Source organism: Ursus americanus, chromosome 14 (assembly GCF_024610735.1).
Source record: "Ursus americanus isolate L20-20 chromosome 14, mUrsAme1.1.p, whole genome shotgun sequence".
Classification (NCBI taxonomy): domain Eukaryota; kingdom Metazoa; phylum Chordata; class Mammalia; order Carnivora; family Ursidae; genus Ursus; species Ursus americanus.
In genome coordinates, this window is record NC_142140.1 from 69,979,983 (window position 1) to 70,001,973 (window position 21,991).

General features: G+C 42.5%; 1 protein-coding gene across 2 annotated transcripts in view; it reads right to left on the reverse strand.

Annotated features, from left to right (window-relative positions):
* Positions 1 to 21,566, reverse strand: part of SPECC1 (sperm antigen with calponin homology and coiled-coil domains 1) — a 257,749-nt gene extending 236,183 nt beyond the window's left edge. For both annotated transcript variants that reach the window (XM_045778245.2, XM_045778240.2), the window contains exon 1: positions 21,479 to 21,566. The gene's annotated coding sequence lies outside the window, so the exon portion shown is untranslated. The remainder of the gene's footprint in view (positions 1 to 21,478) is intronic.
* Positions 21,567 to 21,991: the final 425 nt, after the last annotated feature.

Genomic DNA, 21,991 nt, shown 5'->3' on the forward strand with positions numbered 1-21,991 from the left:
AATCCAGGATGAATTCACCTCAAGATCTCCAACTAACTAGTCAACCCACTGAAATGTTACACTAGAAAGCACTCACTTAACACAAACGAAAGCAGTGAAAGAAGTAACAGAGGACCAAAAAAAAAGATGAGATGTAAAAAGGCAGATATAAATCTAATAATATTAAATATGGATGGATTCCAGTAAAGGGGCAGAGATTGTCAGACTGGATAAATAAATACATGATCCAACCATATGCTAGCCAGGAAGTATGTTTTAGATACAAAGATACAAATGGATTGAAATAAATGGATGAAAAAAGATATAGCCCACAAATAGCAACCACAAGAAAGTGCAGGTGCCTATAGTAATAGCAGATGAAATAGACTTTGAAATAAAAATGTTACTGGAGATAAAGACACAATGATAAAATGGTCAATTCATCAGAAGATATAACAATTACATATGTACTTAAAATAGAGCACCAAAATATATATATAAAGCAAAAAATGACAGAAATTAAGGGAGAAAGAGACAATTCAACAATAGTACCTAAAGACTTCAATATCCACTTTCTATAACAGACAGAACTATACAGAATCTCAACAAGGAAACAGATCTACAAAATACTCTAAGCCAATCAGAATGCTAGATCTGTAGAACACTCAACCTAAGACAGCAGTATATACATCTTCTCTAGTGTACATAGAACATTCTCAAGGACACACCAAGAACTTCAATAAATTTAAAAGGACAAAAACAATGCAAAGAATGTTGTCTAGCCAAAATGGAATGTAGTTAGAAATCAACAGCAGAAAAATATTTGGGAAACTCACAAATATGTAAAAATTAAACAACATATTCCTAGATAACCAATGGGTCAAAGAAGAAATTGAAAAAGAAATCCAAAAATGCTTTGAGATTAATGAAAATGAAGAATTAACCTACCAAAACTTATGGGATGCCTCTACAGCAGTGCTTAGAGGTAAATTCACAGCTGTAAATTTCTATGTTAATCTTAGAAGGTAGGCAAGAGACAGTAAGTATCCCCCAAACTGAGAAAGCACTTTGAGACTGAAAAACGAAAAAGGTGACTCCATAAAGTTTACATAGAGTTTCATTCAGGGTAACTAACTGACAGGAGGGATTAGGCAGATGATGATCCAGTCAGCTGTGCAGCTATTCTCTGCAAAGTCCAGACCTTCATCTACAGATTTTACAGAATGAGGGGGTATACAGAAGGGCACTGTGTTGAGATCAAAAGGTTCTCATGCATTTCAAAGGGTTTGCATGCACCTAATTGACATCTAACATTTAATTAGACCTTGTGGCACCACCTATGCATCAGGAAGGAGAGAGACTATTTTATCTTTAACAAACTTGAAGAGGAACAAAGTAAGCCTCCCCCATCCCAGCCTTTGTGGGCATTTCTAAGGTATGTATATTAATCTCCAAGGGAACACAGAGCCCCAAGAGAGGTCATTACTATGAACAAGATGGAGGGCTAAAGATGGAGTCATTATTGCCAGCACGCCTACGGTTAAAAACAAAGATCTCAAATTAATAACTTAACCTTTCACTTTAAAACACTGGAAAAAGTTAGTTTACTCAAACTAAACCTAATGCACACAGAAGGAAGTAAATAATAGGTTAGAGCAAAAAATAACGAAATAGAGAATAGAAAAACAATAGAGAAGATAAATAAAACCAAAATCTGCTTCTTTGAAGAGATCAACAAAATTGATAAATCTTTAGTTAGGTTGACCAAGAAAATATATGAGACAATTGAAATTACTAGAATCAGAAATGAAAGAGGGGCTATTACTACCAACCTTACAGAAATAAAAAAGATTATAAAGCAATATTATGAACAAATGTATACCAAAAAATTAGGTAACTTAAGTGAAAAGGAAAATTTCCTAGAAACATACCAACTACCAAAACTGACTCAAGAATAAATAAACAATCTGAACAGAGCTATGATAAGTGAAAAGACTGAATTAGTAATGAAAAATTATCCACAAAGAAAAGCCAGCTCCAAATTTCAATGCTGAATTGTACTAAACATTTTTGTAAAGATTTTATTTATTTATTTGACAGAGGGAGCAAGAGAGCACAAGCGGGGGAGTGGCTGAGGGAGAGGGAGAAGCAGGCTCTCTGTTGATCAGGGAGCCCAATGCGGGGCTCAGTCATGACCTGAGCCGAAGGCAGACACTTAACCAACTGAGTCACCCAGGCACCCCTGTACTAAACATTTAAAGGAGAAATTTAAGGATCAACTCTACACAGACTGTTCCAAAAAGTAGAAGAGAAGTAATACTTCCCAACTCATCTTATGAGAACAGTATTCTCCTAATATCAAAACCAGATAAAGACACCACAAAAAAAAAAAAAATACAGATCAGTAGCTTTTCTGAATATGGACATATAAAAATCCTCAAGAAAATACTAGCAAACCAAATCCAACAATGTTAAAAAAAAAAAACAAAACCACCACAAAAGCTGTATACCATTGACCAAACGGATATATCCCAGGAATGCAAGGTTGGTTTAACATCCAAAAATCAATTAATCATTTCAATAGAATACATTTTAAAATCACATGATCATCTCAATAGACATAGAAAAAGCATTTGACAAAATCCAATCCCTTTCCTGATAAAAACACTCAACAAACTAGAAAAAAACTTTCTCAACCTGACAAAAGTCATTTACTAAAAATCCACAGCTAACATCATTCTTAATAGTGAAAGACTGGATGCTTCTGCACTAATTCAGAAAAAGACAAAGTGTCTTCTTGCCATTTCTTTTCAACATTGTACTGGAGCTTCTGGTCAGGGCAATTAGGCAAGAAAAAGCCCCCAGACTGGAAAAGAATAAAACTACTTATATTCACAGATTACATGATCCTGAATTTAGGAAACCTTCAGTAACCTACTAAAAAAACTAATAGAACTCATAAACTTCAGCAAGGTTGTAGGATACAAGATATATATACAAAAATCTATTGTATTTCTATACACTTGCAATGAACAATCCAAAAATGAAATTAAGTAAACAATTCCATTTACAATAACATCAGAAAGAATAAAATACTTCATTTAACCAGAAAAGTGCCAAATTTGTACCCTGAAACTTACAAAACATTGTTGAAAGTAAGAATACATAAATGGGAAAACAGTCTGTGTTGGTGGATTGGAAGACTTAGTGTCAAAATGGCAGTACTCTCCAAATTGATCTACAGATTCAACATAATCCTATCAAAATCCCAGCTGAATTCTTTGTAGAAATTAATAAACTGATTAAAAAATTCATATGGAATTGCAAGGCCCAGAATTGTCAAAAAATCTTGAAAAATAAAAATAAAGACTCACAATTCCCCATTTCAAAACTTATTACACAGCAAGATTAATCAAGATGGTGCAGTACTGGTGCAAAGATAGACATATAAATCATTAGAACCGAATTGAGAGTGAAAAAATAAACCCAAACATCTGTGGTGAATTGAATTTCAGAAAGGGTGCCAAGACTATTCAACTGGGAAAGAATAGTCATTTCAGCAAATGGTGCTGGGACAACCAGATAGACACATACAAAAGAAAGTTGGACCCTTATCTCATACCATATACAAAAATTAATTCAAAATGGATCAAACATTTAAATATAAGAGCTAAAACTATATTTTGCAATGTATGCAAATACCAAGTAATTATTTTGTACACCTGAAACTAATATAATGTTATACATCAATTATACCTCCATTTTTAAGAAACACTTAATCTATAAATCTCTTAGAAGCAAATATACAGGTGAATCCTAAAAACCTTAGATTTGGTAAAAAATAAAAAATAAAATAAAATAAAAAATAAAAAATTCTTCCCAACAGCACAACAAAAATAAAGATAAACTGAACTGCACCACAATTAAACACTTTTCTGCCTAAAAGTACACCAGCAGGAAAGTAAAAGACAACCTACAGAATGGGAGAAACTACTCGCAAATCATGTACTGATAAGGGTTTAATATCCAAAATATATAAACAACTTCTACAACAACAACCACAAAAACAACTCAATTTTAAAATGAGCAAAGGACTTGAATATATCTTTCTTGGAGAAGATATATAAATGGCCAATAAAGACATGAAAAGATGCTCAACATCACTAGTCATCAAAGAAGTATAAACTAAAACCACAATGAGATTCACACACCCCCCCCGGGCTAGAATTAAAAAGTCAGATAATAGCAAATGCTGACTACGATACGGAAAAATCAGAACCCTCATTCATTGCTGCAGAGACTGTAAAATGGTGCAGCCACTTCGTAAAACAATCTGGCAGCTCCTCAAATAATTAAACATGGAGTTACCACATGACCCAGCGATTCCACTCCTAGGTACGTATATACCCCCCAAAATGAAAACATTCATATTAAGAAGAAACACAAGTACCATGAGAAGACTTTGTTTACCACAGGCTGGGAACTGGAGAGAATGGGCAACAGTCCACCTAGGCTCTGATAGAAGCCTGGGTTTGGCCTCCCCAAGGACACACAGAACATTGTGGTTGTTGGTCTCCAGGGAGGGAACGTCGCTTCTCCTTTGAAAGCATGAAGAAGCCAGAAAACTGAATTTGGGAAGCTTACCAACGAGAAACCACCCATGCCACAAATCGAGTCTATAGTCAATCCTGACAGTGGCTAACTATGCATCCTCCACCAAGGGGAAACAAAACAAAATAACCTTTGATCACCATCCTTGTTCCTTGTCCTCTACTCTGAGGGAAATAATAGAGAGCTTCTGGTTCAAGGCCAACCCTGCTCCTATCTTCCCTGCCCTCCTCTCCACTTGAGCACCTTTCTCTCCTTTCTACTGGTTCCTGTCTATTCCAGCTGATGCAGTCCAGTCCCTCAGAATCCTCTTCTTGTTCTTACTTTTAAAGGCTAGAGTTCCCCAAGAGTCTAGCCTCTGTTCTCCTCTCCATCCTACCTCTTCCCAGGCAATCTCACCCACTCTCATGGTTTTAACTTCCAAGAACAGACTTGTCTTCCCAAATCCATATCTACCTTAAACCAGAGACCTAGATTTCCAACTGCATAAAAGACACATGTAGATGCCACACTTAAAATGGATCATTTCCTCCAGGCTCTGTCGCAGTTTGGGTCCCCTCAAATCTACCTCCTTAAGGTAAAGATTTGAGAGCGAACTGTATTTGGGAGGTGACCCAAGAAGACGCGAGCAGAGGAGTAAGAAGGATGGAATGAAAGCGTGCTTCATCGAGCAAGTTACCACTGCGGGTACCTAAAGCTGAACCCACTGGGGAACCCTGGGAACCAGCATTTAAGATACAGCAGCACCATCCCGCTGGAGAGGCAAGGAGCTGGTGTAGTCATACACCATTATCCCTGGTTGAGGGCTTCTGGGGAGCTGGAAGGGTGTTAATTCCCTGGCACTTTTACTCTGCTGTTCTGGGTTGCAAAGCGGGCACCAGAAAACTCTCAGGCAAAGAAATACAGGTGGCTAACAATGGAAAGGCAGGCCGGGGTTCACAGAAGTGGTGAGAAGAAGGGAATATGCGCAGGGTACCCACACTTCAGCTACCCATTCAAACCTGGAGTTCCTCTGAGATTCCCGATCGTTTGGTATCACCCACGCCAGAGAAAAATGTGTCAAATCCAGATCCTCTCTCTCTTTCACCCCCACACCCAGGACCTTGAGGATTCTATACCCTGAGCGGTATAGCCTTTCTTTTCTTGTCGTCCCCACTGCCAACGCCTTGGTTTCTAACTGGATTTCCTACACTCAGCCTCTTCCACCTCTCATCTATCCACGAAAAAAAAAAAAAAGCCAGCATGAACATTCTAAAATGCAAATCCATTTACACGCTATATTAAAAATACTTCAGTGGTTTATATGAGGGATCTGGAATAATCAAATTCATAGAGACGGTAAGTAGAAAGGTGGCCGAGAGGGGCTGGGAGAGGGAAGGGGAGGCTGGTGTTTAATGGGGACAGAGTTTCAGTGTAGGAAGATGGAAAAGTTTTGGAGACGGATGGTGGAGATGGTTGCACAACAGTGTGAGTGTATTTAATGCCCGGAACTACATACACTGAAAATAGTTAAGGTGGTAAGTGTTATGTCTATTTTACCACAATAAAAAGATGTTAATACTTCAATGGTTCCCACTGCCTAAGGAATAAAGTCCCAGCATCTTCACATGATGCATTAGCCCATCCTCTAGTCCTCACCTGTCCCTCCAGCCTCATGTCTTACCATCCCAGCTCTGAGCGTCCCCTCCCAGCATTTCCAACTACATGTAGTCTCCAGAATACATCTTGCTTTTCCATGTCTGTTTCCCACTGCACTTTCTGGTTTCTCTTCCTAGAACACCATTCCCACCCTTGTAGGTGAACAATTCGTCTTCATTCCTCAAAACTCATTCATTCATTTGTTCAACAATTATTTATTGGGTCTGTGATTCCCGTCTTAGGAAACAGAGAGTGCGAACAAGTGATTCGAAGTGAGCACGTGTATAAGGTCCTTCAGAGGCACCTAAGAAGGGGGTCTCGCCTCACCTGGGAAAGTCGAGGACGCTGAAGCTTAAACACCTCCGCAGGTAAGGGACCCTCTGATAGCTATCCTCTCTCCTTGGTGCTACTTCCGAGCTTTGTATGTACTTCTAATTTCTGCACATGCTACGTTGTTTATAATCATTTTATAAGCTTCTATATTAGTCATGAGTCTCTAGGTTGCCAGTGACATTAAACCACTCTGAACTAGCTTTACAAAAAGAGAGGGGAGGGATCACCAGCTTCCAGAAATAAACCATGGGAAGAGCAGAGGTGGATGTGGTCTGTGGAACAAATGGATCTGGAAACACCCACTCTCTATGCCTTTCTGTGTGTTACCTTCACTCCTGCAGTGGGAGTTATAGGTTCGGGCAGCATGAGATTCATGTAGTTAATTAATTTCCCAAATACCACTGTCCATTGATTCCAGGACACACATTTTAGTATTGCTGAAGTCAGCATACCTCTTACAGTTGTCATTGGCTGCCAATGCCAATGCCGGGATGTATGCAAAATTGGGCAGTTAAAGAATAAGCTCGCCAAGGGGCACCTGGGTGACTCAGTCAGTTAAGTGTCTGCCTTCAGCTCAGGTCGTGATCTCAGGGTCCTGGGATCAAGCCCCGCATCGAGTTCTCTTTCCCTCTGCCTCTGTCCCCCACTTGTGTTCTCTCTCTCCCTCTCTCTCTCAAATAAATTAATTAATCAATTAATAAATTAAATCTTTAAAGAAGAAGAAGAAACTCACCAAAAAGCATGGTGACTTCACTTTCATCCTAGGTGGCCTCACAGGTAACTGCAGTCCTACGATATTTCAGCCTACAAACTAAGCAAGGGTGTTCAAAGAAGGGAGGTGAGTCCTGATTGTTTAATCGACACCTTCTGGTCGATACCTTCAGTCAAGATCAAGGGAAGTGTCAGCATCAAATCTGCAGAACAGATGTCACAAGCTCAGAAGGAAATCCTGGAGAAAATGGAGGAATGCTTTTACAACCAACACATGACCAGTGTTCTTGATGGCAGAGGGGATGCTATCTGTGAAAAAATCCACAGACATAAATGACTTGGGTGAAAAAGTGATTCAAAAGAGACACTCTTGGGGCACCTGGGAGGCTCAGTTGGTTAAGCATCCAACTCTTGGTTTCAGCTCAGGTCGTGAGCTCAGGGTCGTGGGATCGAGCCCTGAGTTGGGCTCCATGCTTAACGCAGAGTCTGCTAAAGTTTCTCTGTCTCTCCCTCTGCTCCTCCCCATGCTCTCACGTGCGCTCTCTCTCTCTCTCAAATAAATAAATCTTTAAAAAAGAGAGAGGGAGACACTGAATGTGAGGAAGTTTTAGAAACACCTTAATCAATTTATCGTCCTTACATATTCCTTTGTGCACATATACAAGAATGGAATATGACACACACGGATGTCTAAAGAACTCTAAAAGATCTTGCAGTGAGTCTGAAATTTATAAAATGTACCTAATAAAAAGCATTGTATCACAGTTTAATTGACAGTATTTTTTCCTTTTTTAGTGGAACACAAAATAATTGTTTTAAAACTGCTAGCATCTTAGATTTTACGAAATTGTCTTTATTGGGCACTTACTATGCACTGGAGACATACATTAAACAAAACAAGGACCCAGCTCTCGGGAGTTCATGCATCCTTATAACTCCCGAGAACAAAGGGGCCCTCTTGCTCCACTGGCTCCATTTTGAACTATCTAAAGAAAAGTGATTAGTCTGGTATGGATGACATGGTCACCCCTGGAAAAATTTTGTGAACAGGGAGTATGTATGAAGTTCTTTTTTTTTTTTTAATTTTATTTATTTATTTGACAGAGATAGAGACAGCCAGCGAGAGAGGGAACACAAGTAGGGGTAGTGGGAGAGGAAGAAGCAGGCTCATAGTGGAGGAGCCTGATGTGGGGCTCGATCCCAGAACGCCAGGATCACGCCCTGAGCCGAAGGCAGACGCTTAACCGCTGTGCCACCCAGGCGCCCCTGTATGAAGTTCTATGACTGTTTCAATTAGGATCATGGCCAATCCCTGCACCCAAAGCAAAGTCTACTTCCGGAAGAAGGAAGGAAGGAGCATTGAAGAGAAAAAAATTACAGTTGTTTTAATGCCCATTTGTCCTATAAGACCGTGGGCACACAGAAGTAGAGTTCTTGTCTACACCGGGCAGGGTCCAATCAAGCAAACAGAATTCAAAAGAGGTAGTTCAACAGAGGGAATTTAGTTTGGGAAGCAGTTACAAGGTTTAGGGAAGGGCTGAGCAGCCACATGGGATGGAGGGACGGTGAGCCACCCCAGAGTAGGACATCTCTAGCACACTTAAGGCTAGCGGGGAAAGGAAGAAGGTGTTATCACCAGAGGCCAATGTCACCCAGTTGCAGCTGGAAGCACCCCAGAGACACTGTTCAAAGAAAACGGGGAGAGAAATCCCCTGGCTTTTCCCTTCCTCTCACCTTCCAATCTCCCACTGGTGCCTTTTCCTAGCCACCCTTAGCCAGCGGCATTTGACAAAGGAGCCTGCAAAGTGACGTTGGCAGAATCAGCTCCTTCTAACATAGAGAACAGGAGAAGGGTGGGGACTGAGTCTGACGGTGCAGAGGCGGACAACTGGGCAATGTTTTTTCTGTCTCTGCATCTCTAGTGCCTAAAACGGCTGCCTGGCTCCCACAGAAGGAAATCAGCTAGGTACAAAGAGAAACTGAGAATGACCATCAAAACGCAAGGACAGAGATATGGATGGAGCATTACTGCACTAGAGAGACGAGGATAACTTATTCCACACAGGGTACACAAGAGAGGATTCACAAAAAAACATGATGAAGGAAAAGTTATACAACTAATGAGCAAGGATTAGCCAGAGAAACAAGAAGGTGAGAAAGTCAGCCGGGCAAGGAAGACTGCACGCGTTGGAGGCAGGGGACATAAAAACTTTTCAAGGAATGGCAAGATTCAAAGTCAAATTCTATTAAGCACTTTTTCAGGACCTCTCAATGTGATTATATAGCTTTCTCCTTTTATTATTTACAGAATGTATTAAATTGACATATGTCCTTATATCAAACCATTCTTGAATTCCTGTAATAAAAACAATTTGGCCAAGAGACACCTGGGTGGCTCAGTCAGTTGAGCGTCTGAGTCTTGCTCTTGGCTCAGGTGTTGATCTCGTGGTCGTGAGTTTGAGCCCTGTGTTGGGCTCTGTATTGGAAGTAGAGCTTACTTTAAAACAACAACAACAAAAAAAAACACAACTATTTGGCCAAAATGTATTACTCTTTTTAATTCTGCTGGGTTCATTTTGCCATTTTTTTTTAAAGATTTTATTTATTTGTTTGACAGAGAGAGAGGCAGCGAGAGAGGGAACACAAGCAAGGGGAGTGGGAGAAGAAGAAGCAGGCCTCCCGCTGAGCAGGGAGCCTGACGCAGGGCTCGATCCCAGGACCCTGGGATCACGACCTGAGCCGAAGGCAGACACTTAACGACTGAGCCACCCAGGCGCCCCCATTTTGCCATTTTTTTTAAAGTAGGCTCCACCCCAGCACAGAGCCCAACACGGGGCTTGAACTTACCACCCTGCAATCAAGACCTGAGCTGAGACCAAGAGTCAGACGCTTAACTGACTGAGCCACCCAGGCGCCCCAATTGCCATTTTACTTAGGATATGTGCATATACACCACACGTGATCTTTGGTCCATAGTTTACTTTTGTGGGCTTCCCTTGTTCTCTGTCAGGGTTACTTTAACTTTGTGAAATTATTGGAGAGCTTTCTATGTTTTCACATTACCTGACATATCTTAATAGCAGTGGGATTGTCACCACCAACCTTCAATTACTTAAGCATTTATGATTCTGCCTGTGGGTTTTTAACTCAATCTCTCTCTTGTCACTCCTGCTACCCACGTTTTGGCTGCTTGGCACCCCTGCTACCTCTATCCCAACCCCCTTCCTCCTTGTACCACAAAACCCTGATCTTTACCCTCCAGCTATAGTGAATTAAACCCTCAAGTCACTTGCCCCTGTCCCACCTAATTCCTCTTGCCCCTTTATTTTAGATCTCTCCTCCTTCCAGAAAGTCTTGCCTGATACACCCTGTCCTAAGCTCCAGTGCCTGATTCTGTGCCCGCCTGGTCCTGGCCTCTTGTCTTCTTGGGTAATTGGCTGCTCACTCCTCGGTCTCCCCACCCAGACGTTATGCTAAAAGACAGATTTGTACCATTTGTATCTTAGCCATCACTATAATCTTAGCCCTGGCACAGAGTAGGTAATCAAGTGAGTGTCATAAACTTGTACCTCAGAAACAAGAGAGGAAAGAAAAAATTAAGTTGGCAAACTACCGTCTGTGGGCCAGATGAATGGGGCACATTGCTGGACGTCTGTGGCTGCTTTTGGCTCTACGGGCAGAGTGGAGTAGTTATGAGAGAGACTGTATGACCCTGGAAATCCTAAAATCATTACTATCTGGCTCTTTATAGAAGACGTTTTCAAGCCCCTGGTTTAGAGCTTCCACTCATATGCTGACTCCACGGAGGTATGGCCTTTTTGTGCATCAAAATAAGAGACAACCCAGAAAGAGCTGAAATGAATGGATTATTACTGCTCTAAGAGGGCGGGCACACTCCGTCCGTTTTCTGTTACTGTACTGACCCCCGTGCAATGTCATGAGATACGGGAACCACTGCCGTGCTCGCCACTCTGAGTCCACTTGACCCCAAAATCATCCTCATCGAACATCTTCCTGAATGTCAGCCCCGGCTTCCTTATTTCCAAGGTATTGCTTCACGTACGACGGCAGCTAACCACAAACCCAAACAAATCTCTCTCGTCAAGAGAATGAGCGGGGCCCGCCGGGTCAGAGAGCTTGTGTAGCTAAAGGGGTGACCTACCACTCCATGACTTTAGCCAAGATGAAATACTACTCAAGAGAGGCTAGAGATAATGGACATGTACGTGAAAGGTCTTGATTGTTAAAGTGCTGTCAATTAACACATCAAAAGGTAAAACCAAAATCCCAGGCACTGCTGGGGAAAGGTGAGTGGTGCAGATACGCTGAAGATTAACCGGGTAGTACTTGGTTCCATTAACCACAGACACAGACCATGACAGGAAATCCTGCTCCCGTGTCTAAATCCCAAAGAGATTCTTACATAGACCATATGGGGACATGCACAAGAGTTCCATTCAGCATTGTTTGAAGTGTCTGGGGGTAGGAATCAATGTCTGTGTGTCCATCACCAGATGAGAGAGAGGCAAGATGTAGTGGATACACAGACAGACCAGATAATCACACAGCAACAGGGACAGGACATCAAAACATAGTGGTGAATGACAACACTATGAAAGAGAGTGACAGCTATAACACGACACCATTTATGCAAATGAAAAACACATGCACGCAAAACAGTATGCGTTCTTAAGTACACATACTACAAAGGCACGCATATCGAATGCATTAGAATAGTTTGCTATGGAGGGGGGAGGAGAATACGCATGGGGTACGCAGGATAGAAAGGAATGAATGAATCAATGAACAAATGCATGAAGAAGTACACAAGACAAGAGAGGGGCCTGCACGGACCAATGATGATAAAGTGCTAAGAATGAGGTTATGATGAATTATTCCCCACACCTGACGTCCAAACACATGGGGAGAGAGAGGAAACAAGTCTACAACCAGATACGTTCCGTAGGGTTAGGTAGAAAAAAATGGTTTGGGAATCTAAGCCCCCACGCAGGTTCAGTGACCTCAGAAAACCTCTCCAACGAAAACCTTTAATTATACAATTATACCATCTGTGGCCTGGGGAGACAGAACTCAGACAACGCCAGCAGCTAACGGCAGCTCGGCGCTTTCCATCACCACCTCAACACAGGACGAAAGATCAGCTCCATGTCTGGCAGGGGACGGAAAAAAGAGGACACTGTTTCCTGCTTTCCTGTACCTGTTTCTTCAACAAGCATTAGTAGGCACCAACTGTAAGCATTTTGCCCTACTGGAGAGGCACAGCTAACGTAACCAAGTAGGAGTTGCTGTTTGGTCCTCAGGGAACTCTCGATCTTGCGGGAGATTAAACTCAGCCCCAAAGAGTGAAGCAGCGAAACCATCTAATACAAGCATGGAAGAGAAGTGACGAAATGCTCCCTGAGCAGAGCCTCGGCCAGAGTTTGGGGAACAGAGACTGACACGGACTGGGGTGATCAGAATGGTTCTGTGGAGAGGGGTATACTAAGCTGCAGATTGCTGTGCTCGATGATAAGCCACCTGCCGTCTTGAAGTGACCAAAGGCCAACAGGGGAACACAATAATTTAAAATAGTTGAGCGGCTCCCCCAGGCTCTGCCACTGACATCCTTTCAAGGCTGCTTGGCATGCCGTACTCTGGAGTCTTCCAAAGTCACCAAACAGTTCTTTACCCATCGTTTGATTTTAATATTTGAAAATGTTGCTTCCTCTCTGAGGGAGATAATCTGGCAGAGAGAAGCCATTTCCAGGTATGGTATCCATCTTTTTCTGTGGAATCTAGGAGGGAAATTTTGCAGAAAAGAATTGACATAGCAGGCTTGAGACTGCAATTCTTAAAAAGGCCCTCCTTACACGGTTAGCCCTTGGCTGACATTAGGGAACTTAGGTTTGGGGGGTGGGGGTGCGGGTCCTAACGTTTGCAGAACTGATAAGAGAGTTGCGCTGGCCTAAACTGTTTGTACAAACACCATGGTTTACGCTGAACACCTGCTTTCCTGCTGGGAGTCTGAAGTTTTGGAATGTGCTAGAGGCAGAGGGCTCCTACAGGTCCAGCCACCCCGGTAAAAACCGTGGGCCCTGAGTCTCTAGTGAGCTTCCCTGGCGGACAGCATTACACACACACTGTCACAACATCCTGGGGGAATTAAACATGTCCTGTGACTCTACTGGCAGAGGACTCTTGGAAGCTAGTGTCGTCTGGACGTGGCGCCGTGCGCCTCTGCCCTTGGCTGATTTTGCTTTGTATCCTTTCCATGTAATACATCACACCATGAATATGACGATAAGCTGAGTCCTGTAAGACCTAGCGAATCACCAGCTCTGGGGATGGTGTTGCACACCTCCGACATACAGATAAGTTCTAAATAAAAGATCATAGTGGAGATTGGACGAAGATAATGGCCTAAACACATCCTTCTGCTTTCCAGGTGGCCTAAAATTCTATGGAATGGCAAAAACACTTTTTAACTATATTAAATCAGTAAGAAACCTGGGGAGAAAAAAAGAAACAGTGCTGCTGGGTAACTAGAACATCTAAGAAATTTCTGAAAGGCAGAGAGTACTCAGAATTAGATTACCTGAGCAAACCACAGCCCCATGCATGGCTGGGAGGACACCGTCATACAGTGGAAAATGATAAGGGGCTTGGGGTTCTGAGGCTGCAGAGAGAAAGAGGGGCAGGGATGGAATCAGACAAGCTGATGAACTGGGGAACTGCAGCCAGAACGGCCCGGACTGCTGGACCCTTCCCCACGGACACTGAGCAGCCCACAACAAATGCCCCCTCGCCTGCCCTGCTCAGCAGCTCAGTACAACTCTTCAACGGTCCCCAGGGGCAGCCTATGGCCAGTAGCACAGGCAGGAAAACAGGAATCTGCAAACTCAAAGATGAGCCTCAGAGGAAGAGTCGACTGAGTTTTTATTCAACGTCACAAAATGGGGACATCAAGTCAATAGAACGTATACCCAAGGAAAGAGAACTAGCATAGCACATAGAAGAAATTATTAGACATCCTTGGGAAGATTTGAGGGGAAACTCTGTCTAAGGAAGTAAGAAAGGGGAAGATCTCTACATCATGAACTAAAAAAGCAGGGTGAAGGGCAATACATGGAATAATGTTATTATTTGTGCAAAAAAAAAAAAGAGGAGGGATTAAGAACTGAATTCTTATTTAACTGTATTTGCACAAAGAGACTTTGGAGGGGCATATAAGAAACTAATAACGTGGCTACCTGCTTGTGGGGTAAGGGAGAAGAGGGCAGATGGGGGAAGGGATGGTGGGAGACCTTTTACTCATAGCTTTTTATTTATTTTTTATTTTTTTAATTTTTTAAGAAGATTTTATTTATTTATTTGACAGAGACAGCCAGCGAGAGAAGGAACACAGGCGGGGGAGTGGGAGAGGAAGAAGCAGGCTTCCAGCGGGGGAGCCTGATGTGGGGCTCGATCCCAGAACGCCGGGATCACGCCCTGAGCTGAAGGCAGACGCTTAACGGCTGTGCCACCCAGGCGCCCCTACTCATAGCTTTTTAATACAGTCTGATTTTTGAAGACTGAATATCTTATCTATTCTAAAAGCTAAATTTTACAGAGATATGATAATCAACATTGAAAAACACTCAACAGATGGACCGGAGAGTTGACTGCAGAAAGTCAAACACTAGATTAGTAAACAGGAAAGTCCAAGGCAAGGAATCTCCCAAAATGCAGCCCATAAAGATAAGAGGGCAGATCATCCGAGAAGAAAGTCCAGAAACATGAAAGACTAATTGCAAAATTCTTTTTTTTTTTTTAATTTATTTATTCGACAGAGATAGAGACAGCCAGCGAGAGAGGGAACACAAGCAGGGGGAGTGGGAGAGGAAGAAGCAGGCTTCCAGCGGAGGAGCCCGACGCGGGGCTCGATCCCAGGACTCCGGGATCACGCCCTGAGCTGAAGGCAGACGCTTAACCGCTGTGCCACCCAGGCGCCCCACAAAATTCTGATGCCTACTTAATAATAATTTCAGAAAAAGAAAATAAAGGAATGGAGGCAAGGAAATACTCAAAAAAGAAACTACTCCTGTGCCACAGAAGTGCATTAATCTTTGGGGGAGAAAAGGAACCACCAAGCACTGAGCAGGAAGAACAAAAGAGAACTACCTCTGGACAAATAGTGAAGTTTTTGAACACTAAGGACAAGAAGAAAATGATAAAGCTTCAGAGAGAATAAACAGGTTAACTATGAAGAAACAGAAATTAAACTGCAGAAACTTCTCATCAACCACACTAGATACCAGCAGATAATGAAGAATTATCTTCAAAATGCAGAGGGTTTTTTTAAAGAGTTTATTTATTTATTTATTTGAGGCAGAGAGAGAGAGAGCGCATGCGAGCGAGAGTATGGGGGTTGGGGTGGGGCAGACGGAGAAGGAGAAGCAGGCTCTCCGCTGAGCAGGGAGCCTGACTAGACCTAGGCTCAATCCCAGGACCCTGGGATCATAACCTGAGCTGAAGGCAGATGCTTACCCAAATGAGCCACCCAGGTGCCCCCAAATGCAAAGGTTTTTAACCTAGAATCCTACCCTCAGTCAAGCGTACTCATGCAGAAAAGCAAAATAAAAAATATTTTAAACATGCAAGGGTTCAGAAAGTTTACCGTCCACAAAATCTCAGGGGGAAAAAAAATTCCTTAAGGATTCATTTAAGCAATAATGAATCCAAAAAGTAGAAAAACAAGAGATAAAAGAACCAGTGATGAGCAAATAATTGGCAAAATTTATAACTGATGAGCAAATAATCAGTAAAACATAACTGCTTATGCATAATGTACAAAAGCCCAAAATCCCATATGATCTTAACACGAGACAGAATTAAGGTCATGTTAAGGTTCATTCTTGCTTTACTCGTGAAGAGTTCATATATCGTTAAACATCAAGAGAAAAAAATGGTTTAGACGTGTGAAAATTTAAGGGTAACAAAAGAGCTCAATTCCATTTATCATCAGGGAAATACGAATCAAAACCACAATGTGATACCCACCCGGATGACTAAAATGGAAAAGACAGAAGTTACGAAGAGATGGCACGGATGTGCAGCAACCACGTATGCTTCTCAGGTACGTAAGTTGGTGCAATCACTGTTGGAAATGGTCAGCATTTACTTAAATCTGTGTACGTGCAATGACCAAGCAACTCCCCTCCTAGATATGTACTCGACAGAAATGCATGCATTCATTCAACAAAAGACATGAACTAGAATGTTCCTAGCAGCACTCTTCGTGATACCCCCAAACTGCAAACAACCCAAATGTCCATCATGTAAAATGGACATCCGCGCTGTGGATATACACGCAATGGAATGTATACGGCAACAAGAGTGGATAACAACACTGAGGAATATAGACAAACCACACAACTGCAATGTTGATGGGAAGAAGCTGGATGTAAAAGCGTACATACCGTATGACTCTATTGATACAAAGTACGAAAACAGGTAAAACTAATCTACTCTGTTAGAAATCAAGATAATGGTTATCCTAGGTGGTGGGCCTCATGAGGGCAGATTCGGGAGTGTTGGAAAATTTTCTTGTTTGGAGTGCTGAGTACACGTGTGTTCAGCCTGTCAAAATTCATGGGGTTTTATACATTCCATATGTGTGTATCTTTACACACATATGTTGTACCTCCATAAAAAAAAAAGTCTCCACATTGAAAGGTACCTACCACAGAGTAGACGTAATATCTGCATTTTCCGTGTCTTAAGAGAGGAATAACATAGAATAAGAAAAACTCAGTCAATCCAATAAAAAGTAGGAAAGGGATGGTGGCTGGCAGGAGAAAGCAGAAGAAATAGAAAACATAAAATAAGATGGCAGGAAGCAGCTCCCAAAATTCAGTAATGGAAATAAATATAAACGGGTTAAAGCTGCTTCCTGAAAGGCAAAGATTTCACACCCATTATGACAGATGCTGTCAAAAAAACCCAGAAAATAACAAGTGTTGGAGAGAATGTGGAGACATTGGAACTCTTGTGCCCTGTTGGCTGGGTATGTAAAATGGTGCAGCTGCTATGAAAAATAGTTTGGCAGTTTCTTGAAAAGTTGAATATAGAGTTACCATATGACTCACAATTCCACTTCTGGGTATATGCCCAAAAGCGTTGAAAGCGGGGTCTCAAAGAGATATTCTCACACCCATATTCATAGCAGCATTATTCATAACAGCTAAAATATGGAAGCAACTGAGAAATGAAATGATAAGCAAAATGTGGTATATATACACAATGGAATATTATTCGGCCTGAAAAAGGAAGAAAATTCTGACACATGCTACACCACTGAGGACATTATGCTAAGTGAAATAAGCCAGTCACAAGAAGCCAAGTACTTTATGAGGTACTTATATGAGGTTCCTAGGACAGGAAAATTCATAAAGACAGAAAGTGCAGTGCTGGTTACCAGGAGCTGAGGGGGGAGGAGGGAATGGGTAGTCGCTGTTTAATGGGTATAGAGCTTCAATTTTGCAAGATGAAAAAGTTCTGGAGCTTGGTTGCACAGTAATGTGAATATACTTAATACCAGTGAGCTGTACACTTAAAAATGTCAAGATAGTAAATCTTATATTATGTGTATTTTACCATAATTTTTAAAAAACACAAACATTAAGTAATAAAACAAAAATCTAGCTATAATCTAATTGCAAGAGCAATAACTAAAACACAGAAAATGGAAAATAAATGAATATAAAAAGATAAGCCAGGTAAGCAGTCACAAAAATAAAGCAGATGTACCAATATTAATATCCCACAAAACAGAATCAAAAGCAGAAACAATTAAATAAAATAGATGACTATTTATTCCCCAAAGGTACAAGAAAATATAGAATGTCTAAAAACATAGCTTCAAAAATACATGTAAATATAGAAACACTGTTTATGGGTGGCCTGTAAACATACCTATTACAAAACTAATAGAAATAGAACAAAAGAAACCCGCTGGGAATCATAGTGGAAATCTTTAGCGCAAGTCTCAGAATCAACAGGCCAAACAGAGAAAAAATAAGCTAAGGAGACAGAGAACGTAATTTGTAATTAATAAATTTGAGATAAATCTTTAATTTTGTATAGGGAAATGTCACAAAAACTGTCAGTTCATTAGATTACAAATTAATTCCTGGGTTTTTATTTTATTTTTTTTTAAAGATTTTTTATTTATTTATTTGACAGACAGAGAGAGAGCCAGCGAGAGAGGGAACACAAGCAGGGGGAGTGGGAGAGGAAGAAGCAGGCTCCCAGCAGAAGAGCCCGATGTGGGGCTCGATCCCAGAACGCTGGGATCACGCCCTGAGCCGAAGGCAGACGCTTAATGACTGAGCCACCCAGGCGCTCCAATTGCTGGGTTTTAAAAAAATCTCCATCTTTCTTTCAACAGTGTGGCAGAATAGAGATCCCAAAGCCTTCCAGGCACAAAACATCTTTAAAAACTGCTAGAAAAACAACAACAACAGCAACAACAACACCTTTGAAATCAATGGCTTAGAGAAACCTGGTGAAGCCAAAATTCAAGAGTGCAGGCAAAATAAAGGCATTTTCAGATATTATAAAAACAGAGAATGCAACATCACTGCAGGAATGTCTAAAGAGTGTACTTCAGGGAAAAGGAAAAGGATCCAAAGAAGAATATCGTGATACAAGAAGGAATGAAGAGTGAAGAAAGTAGGCAAACAGGTAGGTAAGTCTAATAAATATTGAACTGGAAAATCAGTATAATAGTAACATCAGCAATAATGTCCAATTTAAAGAGTTAAAGTAAAAACAGAGCTTAGAACCAAATGGGAGGTGACTGGCATGAAAAGATTAGATGTCCTTGCCTTGTTCAGGAGGACTGATTGATTACATAAATGATGGAAGTCTTCTAATTCAAAAGGCTAGAACTTGCAGGCATAAACTCAAATTACGTAGCAAGAAAGATTAAGAACATAAGTGGATGACACAGAAAAATAAAATTAACAGGATTAATCAGTAAATCCAGCAACTGGTGCTTTGAAAAGATAACAAAATAAGCAAGCATAAATCAAGTCTGACCAATTAAAAAAAGAGAAAAGGCACGTACACAAAAGTGTGAACAAGACAGACAACATACCAAAGATGCAGAAGAGCTATTTTCTTACAACAGAAGACTCTAAACAACATTATGCTAACACATATTAAATTTCAATAACGTTAATGATTTTCTGGGAAGATGTAAAGTATTAGATTGACTTTGAAGAAACAGAAAACCTGAGAAAAATCAATGATCATGGAAAAAATAGAAAAGTTAAGTACTGATACCAACTTCTTAAAAATATTATCACCAGCAGCTCAGGCAGCCTGTGGTCGGATTTTGCCAAACGTCAAGGAACAGATAATTCTTCTGCTCCAGAGCATAGAACATGGTGGAAAGCTAGAACATGGTGGAAAGCTTCCCAACTGAATCAGTGAGGACAGCCTAACGCCAATTATGAACTCAGACTCAAAAAGGGGGAGGGGGGAATATACCAATCTCACCTATAAATATAAATACCAAAACTCTAATTAAATGTTAGCTCAGCGAATCTATCAAACAACCCAAAAGTGAATTTTAAATTATCCCAGGATTTTAGACACAGAAAATCTAGCAGCAGCATCACCTATGATACCGATTTTAAGAAGAAATCTACATGGTCATATGAATATATGTAACACAAAAGCACTTGAGGAAAAAAAATCAATATCCACCCCTAACTTTTTAAACTCTTAGTAATTAGGCATAAATGAAAACTTAATATGATAAAGATATATTTAGTGACGATCCCATGGGAGCATTCCCCTAAAACCAAGCCCAAAATAGTCAGCACTGTAGAGAGGAGGATCAATGGAAAATAAGAAATAAAAAGTGCACACATTCGTAAGAGACATCTGCCACTTCTTAACAGATGGTGAGTTTATTTACCTGGAACAGCCAAACAAATCAACTGAGAAATTATTAAAACTCATGGAGTTTAGTATGAAGGCTGAGCTTAGTCTTAGCCACCAAATTAAATGTGTTTGCTCTGAGAGTTACTCAGGCAAAGCTGTTTTCTGCAGAGTAAGAAATGAGGCTGGACAAACTTGTGCTCCTTCTCTCCTCTCCCATCTTAAACGTTGAAATACCATCGTGTCTGAAACCGTATAACAAAAATGTTCTCAAACCAAAACCGGTCCAGAAGGGTTGAGCTGTGCCTCTACGCAAAAACACTTTATCTCCTGCCCCCAGCTACCGCAGTTACTAATGGATAAGCATGTCAACCAGTCCAACATAATTCTTCCGATAGAGGGCAAGGAAGAGCACCTTCACAGGAATATTTTCTTTTCCAGACCGTATACTGCTTATTATATAAACTTGCGTGCTGGCAATTGCAGCTCGCGCAAAATAAAAATAAGCTATTCGGGGTCAAACTTGCTTAAAAAAAAAAATAAGGACGTAAAACTAATTTTATTTCAAAGATATTTGGGAAGGAGGTTGTTCCTGTTGCACTCCTGGCAGGCTCCGCATCACCCGCCCCCCCTAAGCATCCCAACGGTCCCCCAGGGCTCCCCAGGTACACTGAGCGGTGGCACCGCCCTATGACCCGGAGACGCGTGGCCAGCGCTTTCCCCGGTCACCTCAGGCCAACAAGGGGGCCGGAGCTCTGCGGTCGCGGAAGACGGCCAAGGGTTACTCGGTCCCCGACACACACAGCATCCTCAGGACAGCACTAAGGAGGGTGCGGGAGGCTCCGGGGGCCCGGGGAGCCCCGGTCGGGCGTGCCCACGCACCTGTCCCACCCCCGCGAGGGCTGGGGGCGCCTCTCAGGGCCGCAGTCTTCGGGAGTCACCTGGCCCTCTGTCCTGGGCTCCTGCGCCAACCCCCGGGGTCCGGAGGGGAGGGGGGCGGCCCCCTGCCGCTGCCACCTGCGGCACCGGTCCCGCAGCTCCTGGGCTGGATGGGCAGGGCAGGGTAGGACGTCCGTCCCGGGCTGGGGGCGGGACCCGCCGGGCGGAGGGGGACCGGGGCCACCACGGCAACAACAGCAGCAGAGCGTCTTCCCTCTCAGACGGACCGTCCTGCGCCCCCGCTCCCGGACCCACGGACCCCAGCGCTCGCCCGCTCGACCCGTGAAAACGACGCGGCTGAGGCGCAAAGGAGCCGGCGACCAGCGCTGCTCCCACTCACCGGCCCCGCTAGCTCCAGCCGCGCCGCCGCCGCCGCCGCAGCCCGCAGCCGCCGCGGCTCCCCGCGCTCACGGATGCTCCGCGAAAGGTCCCTGGGATCCTACCCGCGCCTCTGGGAGCCGCCTCCAGGGGGCGGGCGCGGGCCGGCGCGGGGCATCCTGGGAGATGTAGTCCTGGGGCCTCTGCATCTTCACCCTCCGCCGCTCTCCATCCAAAAGCTGGCGGTGGTCCTTTTTTTCCGGGTCCTTCCTCTGTCTCCCTTGGGCTCACCACCGCTTCTGACTGATAAATGGAGCGCCCAGTCGAGCCCTGGGCCTCCCCTCCTCACTCTAGATCAGTGGTTTGCAGAGTGTGGTACCTGGACCAGAAGCTTCAGCATCAATCATTTGGGAACTTGACAGAAATGCAAATTCTCCATCACAGGGAGGCTATTCAGTTTTTATTGTATTAAAAACTGGGGGTGGGGCCCAGGAATCTGCATTTTGCAAACCCTTCAAGTGATTCTAATTGCTCT